The sequence below is a fragment of the Entelurus aequoreus genome, linkage group LG05, assembly GCF_033978785.1.
Source record: "Entelurus aequoreus isolate RoL-2023_Sb linkage group LG05, RoL_Eaeq_v1.1, whole genome shotgun sequence".
In the NCBI taxonomy this organism is placed as follows: domain Eukaryota; kingdom Metazoa; phylum Chordata; class Actinopteri; order Syngnathiformes; family Syngnathidae; genus Entelurus; species Entelurus aequoreus.
This window is the reverse complement of record NC_084735.1, coordinates 69,349,575-69,373,122: the sequence shown is the minus strand read 5'-3', so window position 1 is coordinate 69,373,122 and position 23,548 is coordinate 69,349,575.

Genomic DNA, 23,548 nt, shown 5'->3' with positions numbered 1-23,548 from the left:
ATACACCACCATTTCTAGGTTAAAACGCGAGCTAGACAACAGAACCAACTTTTGTGTTGGAATGATCCAGCCACAATAAAATGCAAATTACAACAAGTTTTTTTTTCATATACGCGATATATCATAATAATATATTTTGTATATTATCATGTATTTTTTTTAATTTTCCTGAGGGAACTCTCCTGAAGGAATCAATAAAGTACTATCTATCTATCTATTTATCTATATGAAAAAACAAAAAAAATTGCCAGCAGACACCAAAATGAATCAATTGAATGTGATGCTCACAGTTTTTCGAAGATAAAAAATTAAACAAGAACACCATTGGCTCGCTTATGTTACCTTTAGTGGTTTATTCTTCGCAATTACTAAGTTTGTGTTGTAAAAAATGTTATTGGCCCGAATAAAATGATTGTTGTTTACGGCCATCACTCACCCTGTCTCGTCAGTACGTACGTGCAGAGAGCACGTGCACACGTATACAAGCAGTCCAAGAGAAGCAACGAACAATATACAGTCATGTTGTTGTTATGATAGAATATACATTCTATGAAAGCTAACGCTAGCTATCCAAATTGCTATCATTAGCCAACAACACTCAAAGCTAATGTGCGTGCATGTTTTACGTACGTACGTAATTACGTCATTAAGTAGGAAAAGCCGTGAGACGGCGGGATATACTGTGTAAATAATATTGGAAAGTTAGCGCCCTCTAGATATCTGTGTAAATATTACTAATAGCTACTTTAGGTAATCGAGCAGCAATTAAATTATAAAATGATGTTACCATTTCTCTAATATTTTTATTTCTGACAGTCCAAACATGTTGACTCGCACACAGACAGAATACTGTCTCTTCATGGTCTTTGCAGCACGATCGCCTCCTTTCTCACAGCTATTTGCGCGTAACTGTTCAGTTCAGTACAGTTTCAGTTTATTTTGAGCATGCATACGATACAATGTAATGCATCACATGTGCCAGTTTGCGCAAACATTTCAGGTGTGCTAAATACATACTCAAAAGACAAAAAGACAATATACAGTAATCTATTTATTTATATCTGCACCTTATTGCTCTATTATCCTGCACTACAACGAGCTAATGCAACGAAATGTTGTTTTTATCTGTACTGTAAAGTTCAAATTTGAATGACAATAAAAAGTCTAAGTCTTTATAAATTACATTGCGAGCGCTGAATGACTATATTTGTGGGGCGGTATAGCTCGGTTGGTAGAGCGGCCGTGCCAGCAACTTGAGGGTTGCAGGTTCGATCCCCGCTTCCGCCATCCTAGTCACTGCCGTTGTGTCCTTGGGCAAGACACTTTACCCACCTGCTCCCAGTGCCACCCACACTGGTTTGAATGTAACTTAGATATTGGGTTTCACTATGTAAAGCGCTTTGAGTCACTTGAGAAAAAGCGCTATATAAATGTAATTCACTTCACTTCACTTCACTATTTGCACCTCCTCGTTCCAGTAGTGTGGGCAATCTGACAATCAGCATATATTCCGCATATACACGCAAAACCAGGGCTGTCAAAGTCAATTATTATTAATTATCTATGGCCCCCGGGATTATATTTGATTAGTATTAGAACCGGCCCGCAGGCCACAGCCACCTGCGGCTTTTTTGCACGCACCAATACTCCATCAGTGTTGGCGCTAGGAATTTTCAAAATGGGGTCCCAGGGACTCCATCAAGTCATAAAAATGGGGTCCCACAGTACATTTTTGGGGTCCCACCCTTTTGTAACTGTTTTAAAAACAAATGATAAATGTATGCATTATCCTGTTATATCTCACATTCTATATTGTGTTTTGAAAAAAGGTTTTCATAAACTTTACTTAATTAATTTAAAAAAACAATACAAATGAAAAAAAAAAATTTATGCATATGTAAATGTATTCAGTTATAAACATTCATTCACTCTCTTCTTTCCTTCATGGATCTAAACTTTACCGCTGCCGGTATTTTTTTCTATATTTTTATATAATTTTTTTCAGAATGTGTTTGTTCTATTTTTGGCCAAAGGAAGACAAAGAAAACAATCTGTAGTTGTCTTTATTTTTTAGTCTTAATACCATGATTTTAATAGTCCGGCGCGTGTGTGCACAGATTTTCCTCCATGCTGCCCGTGAGCTAAAATGAGTTTCACACCCCTGCGCTAAACGGATTGCACGAGCAGAGTAGATCAGCTTTGCATGTGTTATGAAGTTTTTTATGTGTTTTAATACACGCAAACCTTTCTCGGGCCCTAAAGCAGTGTCCATATAGATATTGCAGCGTAAGAACAAAAATGTGCAAATTTAAACACAAATTGAGCATTTTAGCAAAATGTAGAAGTTGTGCCAATTTTAAGAATGAATGAAGCACAGTCTTCAAAAAAACTGTCAAGAGCCTAAGAAATATCCTACATTTTTTTAAAGTTAGAATTGCCTGGTAGTAAATAACATTTAGTCATTTTGCCAAAAACTGGTTTTGAAAAAGATAGGTCAGCTTTTATTCAGGTTGGTCTTATATTCTGGTCAATAAAGTACCTAAACTTGGGGTGTAAATGCAAGCCAACTCTGGTTTTATAGTTCCAACCTGAAATGTACCACTTGGTGGAAACATGATTTTTTAAGATACAAATCCAGTAATTTGCCATTGTTCCGTTTCTATAGCAGTACTTTGGTGTTAGACTTTTAAATGAATACACTCAGAATACGGTAATTGAAGTGTGTTCAGATACAACGAGCGTTGGAGATTTTCTAACCTTCTCTCCTCGTCTTCATAGTGCTGACCTGTGCTGGAAGTGTTCTCAATTGAGAAAGCAGCTAATGACTTCAGCAGAAGAAGCTTCAAACAATCCACCGCCTCCACCGTCTCCATCGTGGCCAAGGTTGGCACGTGTTCTGAGCTGCCTGTCAGGCCTTTGGCATCAAGAATCTGTGGAAGTAGATAAAGCATCTTTTTAGTAGCACGGCAATATGCTAACGACGGGATGTTCTGACATTTCAGTTAACACGGCTTCTGCTCCAAAGACAGTTTTTTGGGGAGGTCTGCAGTCACGAAGTCCCCCCAAAACCTGGATCCCCATGGTCCGGCTCGGCTATTGTCATTAGTTAGCGGAAATTATCAATGACTCGTAACGAAATGTTAAACATACTGTAGTCAAAGTGTGGGCTGCATGCTTGTGGAAGTGTTCTGCACACTTCTACACCTCACCTTTCACGGCGGTGGTCATGCACTAGGGCAGGGGTCGGCAACCCAAAATGTTGAAAGAGCCATATTGGACCAAAAATACAAAAACAAATCTGTCTGGAGCCGCAAAAAATTAAAAGCCATATTACATGTGTCATGAGATATACATTTAATTAAGAGGACTTAAAGGAAACTAAAGGAGCTCAAATATAGCTACAGATGAGGCATAATGATGCAATATGTACATATCGCTAGCCTAAATAGCATGTTAGCATCGATTAGCTTGCAGTCATGCAGTGACCAAATATGTCTGATTAGCACTCCACACAAGTCAATAACATCAACAAAACTCACCTTTGTGCACTCACGCACAACGTTGAAAGTGTGGTGGACAAAATGAGACAGAAAAAGTGGCATAAAACACGTCCTAGAAAGTCGGGGAAAGTTATACATGCAAACAAACTATACGGTGAGTTCAAGGACCGCCAAAATAAGTAGGACAAAACGGTGCTCGCCAAATACTCGAATCAGTGAAGCATGTTTAATATAAACAGTGTGATTTATAACAATTAGGGAGGTTTGTGTCATGTTTGTCCTCATACAGAAACCATACTAAAACAAAAAAATAGATTTTTTTTTCCCCTCATCTTTTTCCATTCTTCATACATTTTTGAAAAATCTCCAGAGAGCCACTAGGGCGGCGCTAAAGAGCCGCATGCGGCTCTAGAGCCGCGGGTTGCCGATCCCCGCACTAGGGAAAGGAACGGTTTATGACCTAACACAATGTGAAGTTTGAAACATAGTTTTTTTTCTTTATTTTTTTAACACTTAGGGTACCTCCTGGTACCCTAGCACCTCCAAAACCCTCAAATCTAAACTCCAAACATCTCAGAACAAGCTAGTCAGGTTACTTTTAGACCTCCACCCCAGATCCCACCTCACTCCTACCCACTTCTCTAAAGTGGGCTGGCTCAAGGTGGAGGACAGAGTTAAACAACTTGCACTGAGCCTAGTCTATAAAATCCGCTACACCTCCCTGATACCGAAGTACATGTCAAACTACTTCCTTAACGTAAATGACCGCCATAACCACAACACCAGGGGGTGCTCCACTAACCACGTTAAACCCAGATTCCGAACTAACAAAGGTCTTAACTCATTCTCTTTCTATGCCACATCAATGTGGAATGCGCTCCCAACAGGTATAAAAGAAAGGGCATCTCTATCCTCCTTCAAAACCGCTATAAAAGTTCACCTCCAGGCAGCTACAACCCTAAACTAACACCCTCCCCGGATTGCTAATAATCAAATGTAAACAATCAAATGCAGATTATTTTTCTTATGCCTTCTGATCTCTCTCTCTCTCTCTCTCTCTCTCTCTCTCTATGTCCACTACCCCCCCCCCCCCACCCCCCCCCTCCACACTCCTGATTGTAAATAATTCAATGTGATTATCTTGTGTGATGACTGTATTATGATGATAGTATATATGATAGTATATATCTGTATCATGAATCAATTTAAGTGGACCCCGACTTAAACAAGTTGAAAAACTTATTCGGGTGTTACCATTTAGTGGTCAATTGTACGGAATATGTACTTCACTGTGCAACCTACTAATAAAAGTCTCAATCAATCAATCAATGATTTACTAAAGGTATGCGCTTACTAAAACCCATGCAAACCTGATAGCACACGCAAAGCTCATCTACTAAACGTGTGCAAAGTGGATTGCGTCTGTTAAGTGGGCAGAATAATCCATTTTGCGTCTCTGTCTTCATTAATATGCATAATATATGTCGATCATCAAAACGCAAAACAATGCAAATCTAATCAATGTGATTTATCAACACTCATCACCGTTTTGCGAGCACTATCTTGCGTTTTATTTAGCACCAGTCAAAAGGACGTGCAAACTGACAGTTCCACACAGAGCTGCAGGATCAGTGCTCCTGCTGCACAGACAAACGACACAAATAAAAATATATAAATAATACATGTCAGCGTTTATCTCATGCCGACAACCCGACCATGTCACTTTAGCTTGTTTGCATTAGCATTATGTTCACTCGGTTAAAGGCTAATAACTACACAAATGGAGTGTCACTGACTACTTTTACAACATGTAATAAAGTGCATTGTTAATATTTGATGTTATTTACTTTCGTTACACTCGAGTGCTGCCTCCTTTTTTCCACATTTATCCAACAATGTCAGAGTAGTAAGCAGCTGAGGTCTCCGCTTCGAGTCCGGCTTCCTACTCCTCCGTAAATATGTTTAAAAGAGTCCGTCTAATTCTCGTAGCTTCGCGTATCGAAATGAAATTTGTAAAAAAAAAACAAAAAAAACATTAAACTGCATATACAAACCCCGTTTCCATATGAGTTGGGAAATTGTGTTAGATGTAAATATAAACGGAATACAATGATTTGCAAATCCTTTTCAACCCATATTCAATTGAATGCACTACAAAGACAAGATATTTGATGTTAAAACTGATAAACTTTATTTTTTTTTTGCAAATAATAATTAACTTAGAATTTCATTGCTGCAACACGTGCCACGTAGTTGGGAAAGGGCATGTTCACCACTGTGTTACATCACCTTTTCTTTTAACAACACTCAATAAACAATTGGGAACTGAGGAAACTAATTGTTGAAGCTTTGAAAGTGGAATTCTTTCCCATTCTTGTTTTATGTAGTGCTTCAGTCGTTCAACAGTCCGGGGTCTCCGCTGCCGTATTTTACGCTTCATAATGCGCCACACATTTTCGAAGGGAGACAGGTCTGGACTGCAGGCGGAACAGGAAAGTACCCGCACTCTTTTTTTTTACGAAGCCACGCTGTTGTAACACGTGCTGAATGTGGCTTGGCATTGTCTTGCTGAAATAAGCAGGGGCGTCCATGAAAAAGACGGCGCTAGGATGGCAGCATATGTTGTTCCAAAACCTGTATGTACCTTTCAGCATTACTGGTGCCTTCACAGATGTGTAAGTTACCCATGCCGTGGGCGCTAATGCACCCCCATACCATCACAGATGCTGGCTTTTCAACTTTGCTTCGATAACAGTCTGGATGGTTCTTTTCCCCTTTGGTCCGGATGACACGATGTCGAATATTTCCAAAAACAATTTGAAATGTGGACTCGCCAGACCACAGAACACTTTTCCACTTTGCATCAGTCCATCTTAGATGATCTCGGGCCCAGAGAAGCCGGCGGCGTTTCTGGATGTTGTTGATAAATGGCTTTCGCTTTGCATAGTAGAGCTTTAACTTGCACTTACAGATGTAGCGACAAACTGTATTTAGTGACAGTGGTTTTCTGAAGTGTTCCTGAGCCCATGTGGTGATATCCTTTAGAGATTGATGTCGGTTTTTGATACAGGGCCGTCTGAGGGATCGAAGGTCACGGTCATTCAATGTTGGTTTCCGCTTATGTGCAGTGATTTCTCCAGATTCTCTGAACCTTTTGATGATATTATGGACCGTAGATGTTGAAATCCCTACATTTCTTGCAATTGCACTTTGAGAAACTTTGTTCTTAAACTGTTTGACTATTTGCTCACGCAGTTGTGGACAAAGGGGTGTACCTCGCCCCATCCTTTCTTGTGAAAGACTGAGCATTTTTTGGAAAGCTGTTTTTATACCCAATCATGGCACCCACCTGTTCCCAATTTGCCTGCACACCTGTGGGATGTTCCAAATAAGTGTTTGATGAGCACTCCTCAACTTTATCAGTATTTATTGCCACCTTTCCCAAATTCTTTGTCACGTGTTGCTGGCATCAAATTCTAAAGTTAATGATTATTTGCACACAAAAAAAGAAGTTTATCAGTTTGAACATCAAATATGTTGTCTTTGTAGCATATTCAACTGAATATGGGTTGAAAATGATTTGCAAATCATTGTATTCCGTTTATATTTACATCTAACACAATTTCCCAACTCATATGGAAACGGGGTTTGTAGTTTAAAGACTACGGCTGAGTAAAAACCCTGCAAGATAGTTTCACTGCTCAGCGTTCTTCATCACAAAGATGTCCCACAAAAGTTCCTGCAAGTCAAAAGTTTATTTTTGTTTTTCTTTCTGTCCATTGTCAAGTTTGTTGTAATAGAAATACACAAAAATGAGAAATAAACAAGTCGTCCCCGAAAAGGTTCTGGGTAGCTTCCAAAAGTCCCACCTTGCAGGCAGGAACTTTGAAAGGTTCTTGAAGAACGAAATCTTCCCGTGTAGTTTTTTGGTGGAAACAAAGGGGGGAATTGATTTACTTGGGTAACTGGCAAAGTTCCTGAAAAAGTTACTGCGGTGGAAAAGGGCCCAATATCAAAATGGCCCACCGGCGGAAAAAAAAAAGTTTGGCCTCCCCTTCTCCAAAACCAGCACACATGCAGAAGTCCCTGGTCCACCTGTTGAAGCCATGATTCTCTCTCTCTCTCTCCAACATCTGCTTTCTCGGACACAAAGGTTCATATAATAACACTTTGACACTTTGGCTGTCCTGCAAAACGAACTGAGAGTCATCAAGACCGACTTTCCGCTTCTCCTTCCTGCCAAGCAGCACAACTCCGAGGTGATGAGAAAACCTCTCTCTGCGAGGAAATATCCCTTTTCTTCCACTGTCTACACTTCAACACACAACGTGCATCTAATAGGAGGGCATGGTTACAGGTCAAATAGGACAAGACTCAAACAGTAGCAGCTAAGAGAAAGAGTCCTGTATCCTGTGTGCATCCCCAGCTTAGGTTTCTCCTGAGCATTCCAACACTGAGAAGATCTTTTTTCAATTGTGATCTGTGAGCACGAAGAAGCTTTTTGGAAAAGTGGAACTTGACTATTCTCCCAGGAAGGTTTTCACCTGCGCTGGACAACGAAAAGGAGAAAGAGGAGGTGCTCCAGGTTGTCTGACTGAACCCAAAAATGTTAAACTACCATAATAAGTCACTGCAAGACATCTTACGGTCTCTCCCTCGTATTTTTATGACAGAATAACTTCTCCTGAGACACTACTAAAAAATGGATATACTTTAGAGAAAGGGTTTTCTGGGCCAAGGACTCCCAAAGTGATTGACAGATGGAGCAGGGACCCCCTACATCAGAGGTGTCAAACTCATTTTAGATCCGGGACCACATGGAGAAAAATCTACTCCTAAGTGGGCTAGACTGATAAAATCACAGCATGATAACTTAAAAATAAAGACAACTTTAGATTGTTGTCTTTCTTCAAAAAATTATGTTGTTTTGTTTACACTTACATGTTGCGGTTAATAGTATTCTATCTTTATTTGTAGTTATTTATACTTTCTGAATAAATTATGTGATAATGTTCATCAGTCAACTCATTGGTGTTAATTTTCAATCTATCAAGATAAAAAAAAGAATATCAAAATCAAATTACAGGATGTTATTTATGTGGTTTGCTCATTTTCCTCGACTGGTGCACTAACATGTGTTTAGTTTTTTTTACATATGTAGCATAATCTAAAAAGATACAAAGAATTGCTACTGTGACATCTAGTGGACACCTTCAGAACAGCAGTTTCTTTCATTCAAAAATTTCGGCTCATTTTTAAACTTACCAAACTTATCCCGCGGGCCGGATAAAACCTGTTTGCAGGCCTGATCCGGCCCACGGGCCATACGTTTGACACCCCTGCCCTGCATTTATATCTTGTATACAATTGTGCTTTATAATAAACTGTTCCTAAAGTTACCTTGTTATTGTGCAATACCAAGATATTCAAATAATATAGTGCAGCACCCCTAATAGCATGCAAATCACTAACTGACAACTAGCGCCCTCATCATTAGAGCGCTAATCACTGGCTAGCTTAAATGCTAACATGAATATAATAGTATCCTTATCAATTCATGTTTTTATTATAAACCTGCAAGGTGCAGTGAGTACCGTGGTCATGCCACTGCCATGTTTAGCAACACCACAGTGTGTTGGATGAATGTTATTGTGTATTAAAAGACATCTGAATTTGTGGAAACATTTTTAAAAAATATATATTTTTAAAAAGTCAAATCAACCAAGAATGTCTTAACCCCCCTGCAGTACCTCTGTGGTTCCCCTGGTAAAGACGTATGCTCTAGAATAGTCAGTGTACAGCCTATATAGCAGCGAAGCTATCCTATCCAGTGAAAATTACTCAGTTGTCTAAAGGCCAACTGAATAAATGCACGCTAAAATGAAAAGAAAATTACTTTTTATGGAATGTTGCTTATCCTATTGTTTTCCGTGCATTATAAATAATGGAATAACTGCTAGCACAAGGCAGCTAGCAATGCAGTTAATTGGGATTTACCTATTTAGCTTCTATTTTTCTAAAAAATAACAATACTCCATTTACAGGCCCTGCATTTTAACCCAACGATTGCAACATTGTTATTGTAAGAGCTAACACAGAGGAACTACTTTTCTGGTGTAATGTCTCAGTGCTTTGCTCAGAGCCACGGGGTATTGCTAAGTTGTCTTAGACTTAGACTTAGACTTAGACTTAGACTTAGACTTCCTTTTTATTGTCATTCAAATTTGAACTTTACAGCACAGATAAGAACGACATTTCGTTACATAAGCTCATGGTAGTGCAGGATAAAAACGCAATAAGGTGCATGGCGAAGTTGGTAGAGTGGCCGTGCCAGCAATCGGAGGGTTGCTGGTTACTGGGGTTCAATCCCCGCCTTCTGCCATCCTAGTCACGTCTGTTGTGTCCTTGGGCAAGACACTTCACCCTTTGCCCCTGATGGGTGCTGGTTAGCGCCTTGCATGGCAGCTCCCGCCATCAGTGTGTGAATGGGTGTGTGAATGGGTGAATGTGGAAATACTGTCAAAGCGCTTTGAGTACCTTGAAGGTAGAAAAGCGCTATACAAGTATAACCCATTTATCATTTATATATAAATAAATAAATAAATAGATTACTGTACAAATAAATATATTGCACTTTTTCACATGCGTCCACGATTATGGATGTATGTTATATGGTCTTTTTTATTCCAGCGAGTTAATCCATTTTTGGGGGAGTTGAGGGGATAATTTAATTATGATGCGTTTAAGAGTCTTACGGCCTGAGGGAAGAAGCTGTTACAGAACCTGGAGGTTCTGCTTCGGAGGGTGCGGAACCTCTTTCTAGAGTCCAGCAGTGAAAACAGTCCTTGGTGGGGGTGGGAGGAGTCTTTGCAGATTTTCTGAGCCCTGGTCAGGCAGCGGCTTTTTGCGATCTCCTGGATAGGAGGAAGAGGAGTCCTGATGATCTTTTCCGCCGTCCTCACCACTCTCTGGAGAGACTTCCAGTCTGAGGCACTGCAGGCTCCAGTCCAGACAGAGATGCTGTTGGTCAGCAGGCTCTCTATAGTGCCTCCGTAGAATGTGGTGAGAATGGGGGGAGGGAGCTGTGCTCTTTTCATCCGACGCAAAAAGTGCATGCGCTGCTGAGCTCTTTTTACAAGAGCTCCGGTGTGTAGATTGTGTAATTTGCTAAATTGTCTTGGGAGTTTGTGAAATATTAAAACTTAGAAATTGCACACGCTACCAAATCCAGACCGACTGAATCAGCTGATTCTTACCCTCAACTCCAAGATATCGCTAGGAAGACGCAACAATGTGTTTGTTTCATCCCAACATTTTTTACCTGAAGGGTAAGGGTTAAGCTGAATGCACCATCCAAACACAGAGCACAAGACGTGTGCTGAAAGATACAACCATCCCATCAGTCAGCATCTTAATGAGAGCGGAGATTGTTAATCACTGTTTTGTCATCTGTGTGTTTTGTTTTTCTTGTTGTTGTTGCTATCCTCACCTATGGTCATGAGCAGTGTTGGGTTAGTTACTGAAAACCAGTAACTAGTTACAGTTACTAGTTACTTAATTTCAAAAGTAAAGTGTTTGTCACCTGTTCACTCCCTCTCTTGTCCACAGTGTGGGGTGCAGCTGGCACGAGGCAGCAGCACACACCTGAGGACAATTAAGTGGCAGCCTATTTAACCTGGCTGCTGACCTGGCCGGGACTTTGTCTTCTGCTTGCAACAGATGCACATGTTGTCGGTCTTGCCAGAGAACTCCCTAGTTCGTCTTGTGCCCATCTTCTCAGGTTTGCCTGTATTTTTCCTAGCCTTGTCTAGCGTTTTTATTATGTACTTTGTTTTTCTGTTTACTTCTTTCATGAAGTATTTTTCCCTAGCCTTGTCTAGCGTTTTTATTTTGTTCTTTCTTTTTCTGTTTACTTCTTTCATGAAGTATTTTTTCCTAGCCTTGTCTAGCGCTTTTAGTTTTGTGCATTTTGTTTCTCCTAGTAGTTTTTTTTTTACATGGTGTGTTTTTTGTGTTTACCACCATCGCCTTTGTTTTGCTACTTTGTGTTTTCTCCTAAATAAAAGGAAGAAGTATTGTCCACACACAATACGTCTCTGCATCCTTGGGATCCACCTCACCAATTCCTAACATTTGTAGCTGTTTCAGCAGATTTGAATTGCTGTTTTGGGCAGTAGATAGGATAATTTAATCCAAGACAACTTACATTTAACTAAAATGTTATTTTCTTTGCGCTCGAGTCTCGACAAAAGAAAAGTAGTGAGAATATCTCCATGTAAAGAAACTCGGCTTCGGCTCCTCCATGATGTCTTGTTAGTAAACACAGACACGCCCCCCCCCCACCCCTTTTTTTTGCGGATGCGTACTAGGTTGCGCCGGTGGACAGAGGGGGGAGGGGGTCTTAAACTGTGGCATTGTTGTGTGTGGACAGGGATAAGGTTACGTGGGACTTACCCTGGATAACCTTAGTGTAAACGGGGCCTGAGAAGAGGGCTCACTGAGTTCAGTTGATTCTACTGGTTGACTGTGAGTGTGAATGTTGTTTGTCTATCTGTGTTGGCCCTGTGATGAGGTGGCCTTCCGCCCATGTGCAGCTGAGATTGGCTCCAGCACCCCCCGCAACCCCGAAAGGGACAAGCGGTAGAAAATGGATGGATGGATGGACGCGCTCAGGTGTCTTTCCTCCTGTTTGTAGCGAGAGACAAACATACGGGAGGTTCAACAATTCTGATTGACGAACATGTCTGTCACTCAAATGCCGGTGACCCTGCAACTGACTTTATTTTTTAATCAGGGTGGTTTTTGAGCTTCTACTGTGCTGCCCGTGTCAGGTTTAGGTTCGATACCTCAAAAAGCACCGTCGGGGTCAGGGATTTGTCGGACAAGCTCCCTAAGCAAACATCACGAGTTTGATCATGAACCTCTTTTCTTGTGCGGGTGTGTTTGTGTGATGATGTTGGTTGAAGTTCAGGTTGGGTTAAGGTGAGGATTAAATCTTGAGGAAATGAACGGAGGTCAGTGTAATGTGTTCTGAACTGACGGGTGTGTGCGTGTGTGCGTGTGTGTGTGCGTGTGTGTGTGTGTGTGTGTGTGTGTGTGTGTGTGTGTGTGTGTGTGTGTGTGTGTGTGTGTGTGTGTGTGTGTGTGTGTGTGCGTGTGTGTAGGGGATGTAAATCACCCTGTCCAAAGTGATCACTGTGAAAACATCCTGTGTGCATGCTGTGAACCCGCCCCCTCACACACACACACACACACACATACACACACACACACACTCACGCACACAGACACTCACACACACACTCATATGCAAAAGCTATGATGCAAGCTGAGTAGTTCAAGTGAAGGGGAAAACAAGCCATCTAATCTTTCAGTTATATTTTCTGTTGTTTTCAAAATGGTCAACTCTGCTTACTTTATTCGCTTCCATCGTCCTCCACCTCTGAAACTGCCGTGTCATGCAGCAGGCAGCCCAAGAGTGTTGCTCCAGTCCACAGCTAAATATAACACACACAGAGAGACATCTGTTAGAAAGACACTTTGCAAATCATGCAGATGAGTGTTATGCAAACTTCAAATGGTTGTGAAAAGTCTTTAGAGGTGGAGTTTTCGGTACTTTACATTATAACTACAGTATCACAATACAAGAAGCACTTCGAGACAAATGTGTCTTAATGTGGCTGGAATTTGCAGTAGCGTAAGTGTCGTAATACATGATTTATTATTTATTTTTCTTATTTTTTTGCAGAAGTACAGTAGTTCTTAGCTACTAGATAGAGAACTGAAGAAAGACCCGCCATGCTTCGATCTACTTTCTATGTGTTTTATATGTTTGTTTATTCTTTAAATGTTTTATATTTTATATTGAATTTTATTAAATATTTTTTTGCAGCTATTTTTGGTTGTCGACTGGTTTAATTTTAGGACTACCGTATTTCCTTGAATAGCCGCCGGGGCGCTAATTAATTTAAAACCTCTTCTCACTCCTGCGCTTACCAAAAGCATGCGGAATGGGCAAGCATGCGCTATTTATTTTAAAACCTCTTCTCACTCCAGCGCTTACCTTATCATTAAAAGCACATTTAATTAAAAAAAAACATTATTATGGTCTTACCTTTACTAATAAATGAGTCCATGTGCAGCTGCTTCTGATCAAAAGCAGTCTTCCTTATCTTTCTTCAGTTTTAAAAGTCTCGATGGAGATATTCCTTTAACTATTACCTCCTGCTTCGATTGAAAGTCCAATTTAGAAAACTGTTTTATTTTAGATATGTAATCCTCCATGTTAAAAGTGCAAGCAAACTATCGCTGCTCATGCTTGCTGCTTGTTGTCTTCTTCTGCAGCACCGGTCTTCTGCAGTACCAGTAGTCACAAGAAGGATCACTAGCGCCCTCTACCACCAGTAGGCGGGAGTCATTTAATGACTCATATTTGACCCGGCGGAAGTGCCTAGCATGCGCTAATTATTTTGCGAAACGAGTTTGACCCGGCTGTAATTCTAGGCAGGCGAATACTATATTCCCGGCGGCAATTCAAGGAAATACGGTAGTTACATTTTTGACCTGGTTCGATTTACTTTGTGAATGCATTTAATGTGTTTATACTTTATAGAATTGTATTCCATTCCCTTTTCCTCCTCATTGTAATAAAAGTAACAATAAATAATTTCTAGTATCATTTTAAGTTCTTCTATATTTCAGTTCAGTTCATTTTATTTCGTACATGCATACCAGATTCCAATTGTGCTCAAACTAAGGTTGACAGTTTACCTTTCAACATGTCCAAAAAGGAGTGAGAAGAAGCAGAGCTTATTAAATCCCACCCCTTCTGAACACAACAATTCTCAGAGCATTTTAAATCAAATGTTGTCCAATCCTTGTGTTCAGTATACACCAAAAGTTTTTTATACAATTAGATCTCAAGGAAGAACCGTCAGGATGCAACGTGAGCATAACCCCGCCTTCACAGATGAACCCAAACCCAAACCCTAAATTGTTGCTTTTTTCCTTTTATTCATCTTATTTATTTTTAACATATTTTAGTATTATAGATTATTCGCATTTTTTTAATTACTTGTCTCTATTTTTCTATATTTTATTTCCGTACGTTTTATATACATTTTTTAAGTAAATTTAGTTCTGTGTTTTTTAAATTATTTTATTTCTCCTTTTAAATTTTGTTTGTTGCAGTGTTTTGTTATATCATTCATTAATATTTTTTTTTTGTCATAGTTTGGAGGCTCTATCATTGACACTTGTATTGTTGCTATTTTTAGTTATTTAGTTTTTGGTTAAGCATTTTTTAAATCTTATCTATTTTTGTAGTATGTTCTTTTGTGTGTTAGTAGTATAGCACTTCAGTAATTAAAAACTTTATATTTTAGCTATGTTTTATTTTCATTTCAGTTTTTGGAATAATATGTACAGCAAATTGTAGGTAGTGTAGCAATAGACAGAGCTGTTTCTAATATTTTAGCTATGGATTACCTGGCCTAACAGGAATAATATCCATAACATATTAACAAGCTCTCAGTATGATGCAGTTGTGAAACATAAATATGACATTAATCAGGTGAATGTCTAATAAATTAGAAAAGAAAGTCAGAATGTCATCTAAAAATGTGTCCTCCTTGCTTAAAAGGCAATTTGTGGCTGTCAGTGGTGTCCAAAAATAGTGGAGTGCTTTGATGGCTGTCAAAGTGCAGTCAAGTCATGGGTCAATAGGTCACACAGCAACAGGTTGCTAAAGGCCACGCTGCATGGGAGAGACACAGAAAGAAAGAAAGCAGCAGGGTAACGACAAATGCTTATCGCTTGACCGCCCTCGTGTCGACGGCGCCATCTCAGACTGTCGCCACCTTGAGTGACACACATCAACGGCAGAGGAGGTGGAGGAGGTTGAAGAGGAGGCGGAGGAGGAGGGGTTGAAGGTGGGGTGAGGAAGCAGGAGGTGTGAGGGAGAATCGTAAAGCTGCTAGGACAGCAACAAATACAAAAACGTGGCCATGGTGGTAAATACACTGTTTTTAAAGGAACTACTGAATTACTCATGAAACTACAATTAAAATAGAGGCCATATTATTCGATTTTTATTTTATTTTATATATATACATATATATGTGTGTAATACACACACACACATATACATACGGTGTATATATATATATATATATATATATATATATATATATATATATATATATATATATATATATATATATATATATATATATATGTATATATATATATACACACACACACACACACATACATACATACATACAACTATGCATAAGTAATTTATAGTTTTTAAGCTTTTCTTTTGCTGATACTGCTTTGTTTAAATGTAGATTTATTTTATTTTATTGGATTTTATGTTTTATTCATTTACTTTTTTTTAATTAAATCTTAATGAATTAATTATACAGTTACTATTTGTTGTGTGTCTGCTTTATTTTCTGGTAAAAGACTCACATTGACAAAACTGAGCATTATTATCTTTACAAAGGCAGAATAAAATATACATTTATATTTTGTATTATTTATTAATTAATTTAAAATACATTTAAATAAAAAAAAATTTTCTAAAAAGCCACATTAAATTATTGTTATTACAATAAAACTACAATACCAAGGAACATAAACCCTAAAAAAAAAAATCTGAAAACATACATTCAACATATTAATGTAAACAAAATGAAATAAAAAATTATTTATTAATAAATTAAGTAAAAACAGTAAACAAAACAATAAAATATAAAATAAACAATAAAATAAACAAAGATTACATTTTTAATTTAAAAAAAAGTAAATATAGCAAAATGGCAACAAAATCCCTTTTTTAAGCACTTTTAACTATTAAAAACTACTTCTAAAACACTGAATTTAAGTAAATTTTTAAAGTTAAATAAACTGTATGTGCACATTCACTATAGTATACACAAATGGAGGATGCCCAATAGCAGTGGTCCCCAACCACCGGGCCGAGGCCCGGTACCGGTCCGTGGACCGATTGTTAACGGGCCGCTCAAGAAATAAAATTAAAAAAAATATATATATATTATTATTATTATTATTTTTTAAATGTTATTAAATCAACATAAAAAACACAATATATATTATATATCAATATAGATCAATCCAGTCTGCAGGGATACAGTCCATAAGCACACGTGATTGTATTTCTTTATGACAAAAAATATATAAAAACATTTTCTTTGTCTGTCAAAAAAAATTTTTGCCGTGGGACAAATTTTCAAGCGGTCCGCAGCTACAAAAAGGTTGGGGACCACTGCCCAATAGCATACATTGTGGTCATCAACAACTATTTACAGTAGTTTTAGATTAAAGGGACACAATTTCAATGAATTCAGGAAAATAAAGCTTGATTTTTGGGCATGCATGGCTACGTTAAATGTTGATAAAGGTTGTGAAAGAGGGGGTTAGGTGGGTGTGGGCGTAGCCAGAGTGAGAAAGGAGCACAGGTAGGGGGCATGGCAGTAGGTGGGTGGCTTAAGGCATTGTGGGAAGTTAGGCCACTCTTAGCAGGAGGATGCTGGAGGTGAAGTGAGGACGTGACTGACACTTGGATAGAGACCACTGGCAGGGGGTGCTAGGAGGTGGTGGGCAGTGGATGAATGGTGGCAGGATGTGTGTGCGCGCACGCATGTATGCATTTGTGTGTGTTCCACTTAAGGCACGGTCCCAGTCAATGTTTTTTCAGGTGTCCACACACCCCAGTCAACTTGGAGCCTGAAGGAAGAAGTGGCAGCTCATTAGCCTGATCAAAGACACAACTTCCTCCTACGCTTCAACACACACACACACACACACACACACACACACACACACACACACACACACACACACACGCACATGCACGCGCATACACACACGCACACGCACACGCACACACGTTTTCCAATGTTTACCAGGTAGATCCCTTGCTAATCTGCCTGACATAGGCAAAATGTGAGGACCTCAATTGAAGGAAATAAAGGTGTGCAAGTGAGGATGTTGGTGTGGATAAAGAAGAGCGACGTTTTTTAGGCCGGCTTTGAAACTCTGAGTTAAAATAATTAACACATTTTTATATTTTAAACTGTATTCCACAGATGCATTGATGAATTAATTTTTGTAAACCTGAGAACATTGTTACCACTAATCCTACAATACCTGCTGCGGTGTTACCTGCCCATATAAGGAGCCCAACATCCATCCATCCATCCATTTTCTACCGCTTATTCCCTTTTGGGGTCGCGGGGGGCGCTGGAGCCTATCTCAGCTACAATCATACCTCATCCCAATCACTATGATGGAGAGCTCAGCTCCTGCAAACTGTTCTTCCTCTATGCTCCCTGGTTTTTGAGCAGCAGCCACAAACTTACAGCCAGGACCAATCCAAGACAGTGGTTCGCTCCTCTCTTCGACAGTTTCTGGATGAGATCAGAAATGTTTTTGACCATCCACTGCGGGGTAAAGATGCAGGCACCCGGTTGCTGGATCTCGTCCAGGGGAATCTCTTCGTAGCCGAATACGACATCCGTGTCCGGATCCTGGCAGCTGGAAGCGGCTTCAAGGATACGGCATTAAGTGAGATATTTCGCAAGGGACTACGTTCGCAAGTAAAGGATAAACTGGCCGCTAAAGATGAGACTTCCACTTTTGAGTGACTTGTTGGACTCCCCGTAAGATTGGATAATCAGCAGCGAGCGAGAGAGGAAAAAGCTACATGAGCGTAGAAATTCCCAGCACCTGGGGTCTACCAGCTTACCTCCCTTGTTCAGATTCAACAACTTTCTCTGCCTACTGCTATCCCTGTGTGTTCAGTCATTATCGTGTATGTTCAGCTTGGAGGAGGTTGCCTGTCTGCTTCAGAGCGAGAGCGGTGGAGGAAGCTTCAGCTTTGCGTGTACTGCGGGAATCCCGATCACTATCTTTGCGACTGCACCGTTCGACGTCTACAGCGCAAGATTGCCCCCCTTGGTTGTCACACAAATTCTACCGGTGCAGCTCCACATTCAGGACAGCGTGTTTCCACACAACACTAGTGTGAGTCCAATGCTTCATCTCACACTGCAGAATCCATCCAGAACCAGGGTGTTCCATGATAGACTTCAAATGCAAGTTACTATGGCTGTTGTTGGACTTAATATTGATGTTATTGCCCTTTTTGACTCTGGTACAGACGATTGTTTGTTGGACTCTACCTTGGCTGATTTGCACAACATAGATGGATTACTTCTCACTTGCGCCAAGAAAGTAAACTACTTGGATGAGTGCCTCCTGCAGGTCATCACGCATAGTACTAAAGACTTAACCCTTTCGCATTTCTGGTAATCATTACAAGATTTGTTTCCTTAGTATACCCTCACAATCCACCCAGGGAGTTTTAGGTTTAAAGCCCCACTAAAAAACTTTCAGTTTTGGTTGGCTAATGCACCAAAGCGGGAGTGTTTTGCCAGAAGGAAGACCACAATTCCCATGAGGACCAGCGCATAGCGTCGTAAATCGTCAGAAACTACAGTCACGTACATACAAGCTCACACGATAATACCACAATGATTCAGTATGACTGATCTTTCCACAGTAGGAACCTACATATTTTACTCAAAATTTATATATTTGCGGTTAGATGATATACTAATATTTTCAAGATCTTTTCGTGAATGTCCAGCATGTTCATTTGGTACGACACAGTTAGAAAATTGTCTATACGTTAACGGAGAGAAATGTAAGTTCCATTAGAGGTCTGTAGCTTTCTTACGTTTTATTGTGGAGAACGGTTAACTTAAAACAGATGCAGCTAAGATACAGGCTGTGGTTGAGTGGTCCACTCCTACAACTAGGAAGCAACTGTAAAGGTTTCACTGATTTGATCATTTTTACAGACGTTTCATTCGCAATTTTAGTAGTAAGGCAGAACCACTGACAAGACTCACATCTACCAAAGCTCAAACAGCACTTTGTCAACTTAAACATATTTTTACTAGCGACCCTGTTCTTATTCACCCTGATTGATCGATTCATTTTTTTTGTGGAGGTTGATGCTTCAGATACCGGAGTAGGAGCAGTCCTGTCCTAGCGCTTACCTATCGACTAGAAGCTTAATTCCTTTTTCTCTCGCCGCCATAGTCCTGCTGAGAGGAATTACAACGTAGGCAACAGGGAGCTCCTGGTCATCGTTCTGATTCTGCAGGACTGGAAGCACTAGCTGGAGGGTGCTACCATACTCTTTGTTGTCACCGACTACACGAATCTGGCCTACATCTGCTCTGCTCTAAGACTTAATTATCTGCAAGCACGTTAGGCTTTATTTATTACAAGATTCAACGTAATCATTACGGAACGCCAAGCCAGATGCCCTTTCCAGACTCCAGAAGGGATGTCCTTCAGATAAGTTGTTTGTTTCGAAAGTGGCACAGGCTGACGTACTCAGATGGGGTCACTTCTTCAAGATTGCCTGTCACCCTGACAGTTCTTAATACCCCAGAAGTTTTGATGGCCGTCCATGACCTAGGATGTGAAGGAGTTTGTTGCTGCCTGCCCTCCACTCCTGTGCTCGGAGTAGAACTCCAATCGTCCTCCTGCTGGTTTCCTTTGTCGTTTGCCCATCCCCTCCCGCTCGTGGTCACACATTGCATTGGACTTTGTCACTGGTCTTCCTTCCACTGTCTTATAGGAACACTGTCATTCTGAATATCGTCAACAGATGCTCCAAGATGGCGCACATAATGCTCTTCCCAAACTGCCGTCTGCATTGGAGACTGCTCGCCTACTGGTCAAACACATCTTTCGCATTCATGGCATTGAATTGAATTGTCTCTATTGTCATTGTACCAGTACAACGAAATGACCTGTTGTCAGATATCGAATCCCAGTTTATTTCCCAAGTTTGGAGGGCGCCTCCGTTAACCTTTCCTCAGGCTACCACCTTCAGACAAATGGTCAGACAGAGCAGGCCAATCAAGACCTGAAGGTGGCTCTGCATTGTGTGTCTCATCAACATTCTTCTTCCTGGTCTATCCACCTTCCATGGGTGAAATATGTACTGTTATGTTTCTGTTTTCCACCTTTACTGCTGACGTGACCTCTGCTCTGCTTTTTCCTAGAGCCTTCTGGAGGTGCCGGGGGCGTAGCCACAGTACCACACTTGTTGCTAGTTTCAATTAGGCCCATTTGCTTGGTGATCAGTACTTTGGTTGCCAGATTGTTACACTCCCATGAGCTTCTCATCTGCCTTTCTTATTTCCAGTCCCAGTCTTCTTTGGTTATTGTGCAGTTCTTCTCTGAGTTGTTTTCCAGTGAATATTCTGGTCGCTACTTTGTCCTTGTGTTTTTTGTGGCTCCGCCCTTGTTCTTGTTTGTACTTTGTTCTTTCTCGGAGTCAGTTTGTTACAGCAACCTTTTGTTGTTGTCGTTTTTTGTTACTCCTTTGTATTTTGAACTTTGACCTATTTTACACCTGTGTGCTCTTTTTGTTTTTATTGACCTTTTGCTTGAGTCTCTGTTTTGAGGTCCTGGCATCGTGACATAAAGTGATTTATTGTATAAATAAATGCATCTGAATGCCAAAAAATGAATACATTGAATTATGTAATATAATAAGATACAAATTATAGCCTTTCAAGCAGCTCTAAAAAGTAATTAACCCCCCCAAAAAAGATTGTTATATTCTTCAAATAATTTCTAAATTAATGTTGAACTTTAGTGATACCTTCTTTTTAAGAAATTAAGGAAAATAACATACAAATGAAAACCTTTGAATTTGATCAATATGAATATGAGCAAGTATTCAAAGAATTACATGTGTAATTATTTACAAATATCAACAATCCAACTACAATGCCGAGGAACTAATAACTACAAAAAATACAATACCAAATCAATACATGTAAAATATAAATAGATAACTTCAAATAATAAAAAAAGCCCCAAAAAACAAATAACCACATGAAAGAATATAAAATCATGAATGAAAAAGAAAAACAGATTGTTTTTCATCAAATATTTTACTAAAGGCAACAATACATAAATACTATTATTTGATTCATGAATTTTTCTACCGCTTGTCACTTTTTGAGGTCGCGGGGGTGCTGGAGCCTATCCCAGCTGCACATGGGCAAAAGTTAAAATTTATTTCAAACATGTATACGCTATCAATATGGTGCATCACATATTTTACATATTTTCTTTACATGTCCAAAAAGAGGTAGGAAGAAGCAAGGCTGATCTGATTCTCCCCCTTTTCACGTCATAGCTATTACTAACACATACTTCCTGTTCTCAATTTGTACACAATTACATCAATGTGTTTTGAATACATCAGTTCTTGTCATAAATAGTTAAATCAGTTATGATTGGCTTAATGAGCTTGATAATGTCATTTTCAATAAATTCATGACGTTTTGTCATATTTATTTTTCTTTGTACTTTTGAAAACACTTGTAGTTTCAACAGCCTCTTAAAACTGGATCATATTACTATAGTACTTTGTTTGACTTCTTTGCTTGACCCATTCCATAATTTAATTCCACATACTTAAATGCTAAAGGGTTTAAGTGCTGTACGTGCATACAAATGTTTTAAATCAGATATCTTTCTAAAGTTATATTTCTCCTCTTCTGTGGAGAAGAATTGCCGTTCATTGTAGGGTAGCAGGTTATAGTTTGCTTTGTACATCATTTTAGCTGTTTGCAAATGCACCAAGTCGTTGAATTTCAATATTTTGTATTTATTAGTGTTTGTATGTTATTTTTTGTAACAAGTGAATGAAGTGTACTTTTGTAATGATTCCCCCATATTTCTACACAATAACTCAGATATGGTAACATTAGCGAGCAGTAGAGAATATGGAGGGATTTTTTTGTCCAATACATATTTTGCTTTATTCATTATTGACCTATTTCTTGCTACTTTATGTTGTATATTTTTATATGAGATTTCCACTTAATTTTATCATCTATTAATACGCCCGAAAATGTGATTTATTTTATTCTTTAAATTTCTACTCAGTCTATTTTGTATTTGTGTTTGACTTTCCCTTCTACTGTTACCAAATAGCGTTATTTTAGTTTTACTGAGATTCAAAGATAGTTTGACAAACACAGATTCTCTCTTACATTTGTTAATTTCTTCTATTTTTATTAGCTTGTGTGTGTTCTCTCCTGAACAAAACACAGTCTGCAAATAATACTAACTTAAAGTCCCTTGTAACTTTACAAATGTCATTTAAATAAAGCAAACAATTGTGTCCCCAGTATTAATCCCTGGGGTACACCGCAATATATCTCTAGCTCTGTTGATATATTTTCACCTAGCTTCACGTATTCCTTCCTGTTGGTTAAGTAGCTCCTTAGTTAGTTCAAGACCACCTTCTGTTGCCATATTGTTCTAATTTGATTGTGTCAAATGCTTTTGTTAAATCCATAAACACTGCAGCTGCACACAGTTGACCATATATTGCATTGGTAATTTCCTCCTATTATTTTGAATAATGGCAACGATGTTGAAATGTTAGCTCTGTACCTGTATTGGTTGTCTGTGAGTGTTGCGCTTTTGATTATGAATTTGTCCAATCTGTTTTTCAAAAATTTTAGAAAACTGTGGCAGTAAAGAAATAGGTCTGTAGTTTATTACAATACTATAGGAAAACACAATAAATTATACATTTAGTTATTCAATCATATTTACATTAAAGGGGTCATACTTTGCAAGCGACTTGTGATGTTATCAAACCTGTGACGTCAGTGGATATCTCCATACATATAGTAGAGGTTTTCAGAAAATATCTGAGTTTGCAGTTTTTATTTTCCAGAGCAGCAATTGTAGTCCAGACAAAAATATATCCGCAATAAAACACGGTTAATGAAAATGCTCTGTCACTGGTTGTATTAAACCGCACAGGTCACAACAGAAACTTCCAACCTCATTTGAAGAAGTAAAACGTGCCTAGCTAACTTTTGGGTTTCGTGACGTCTCTACTCGACAATATCGGAGAATTACAGCCAGACATGAAATACAGATCCTGGCTAAGGAACCTGTCATGG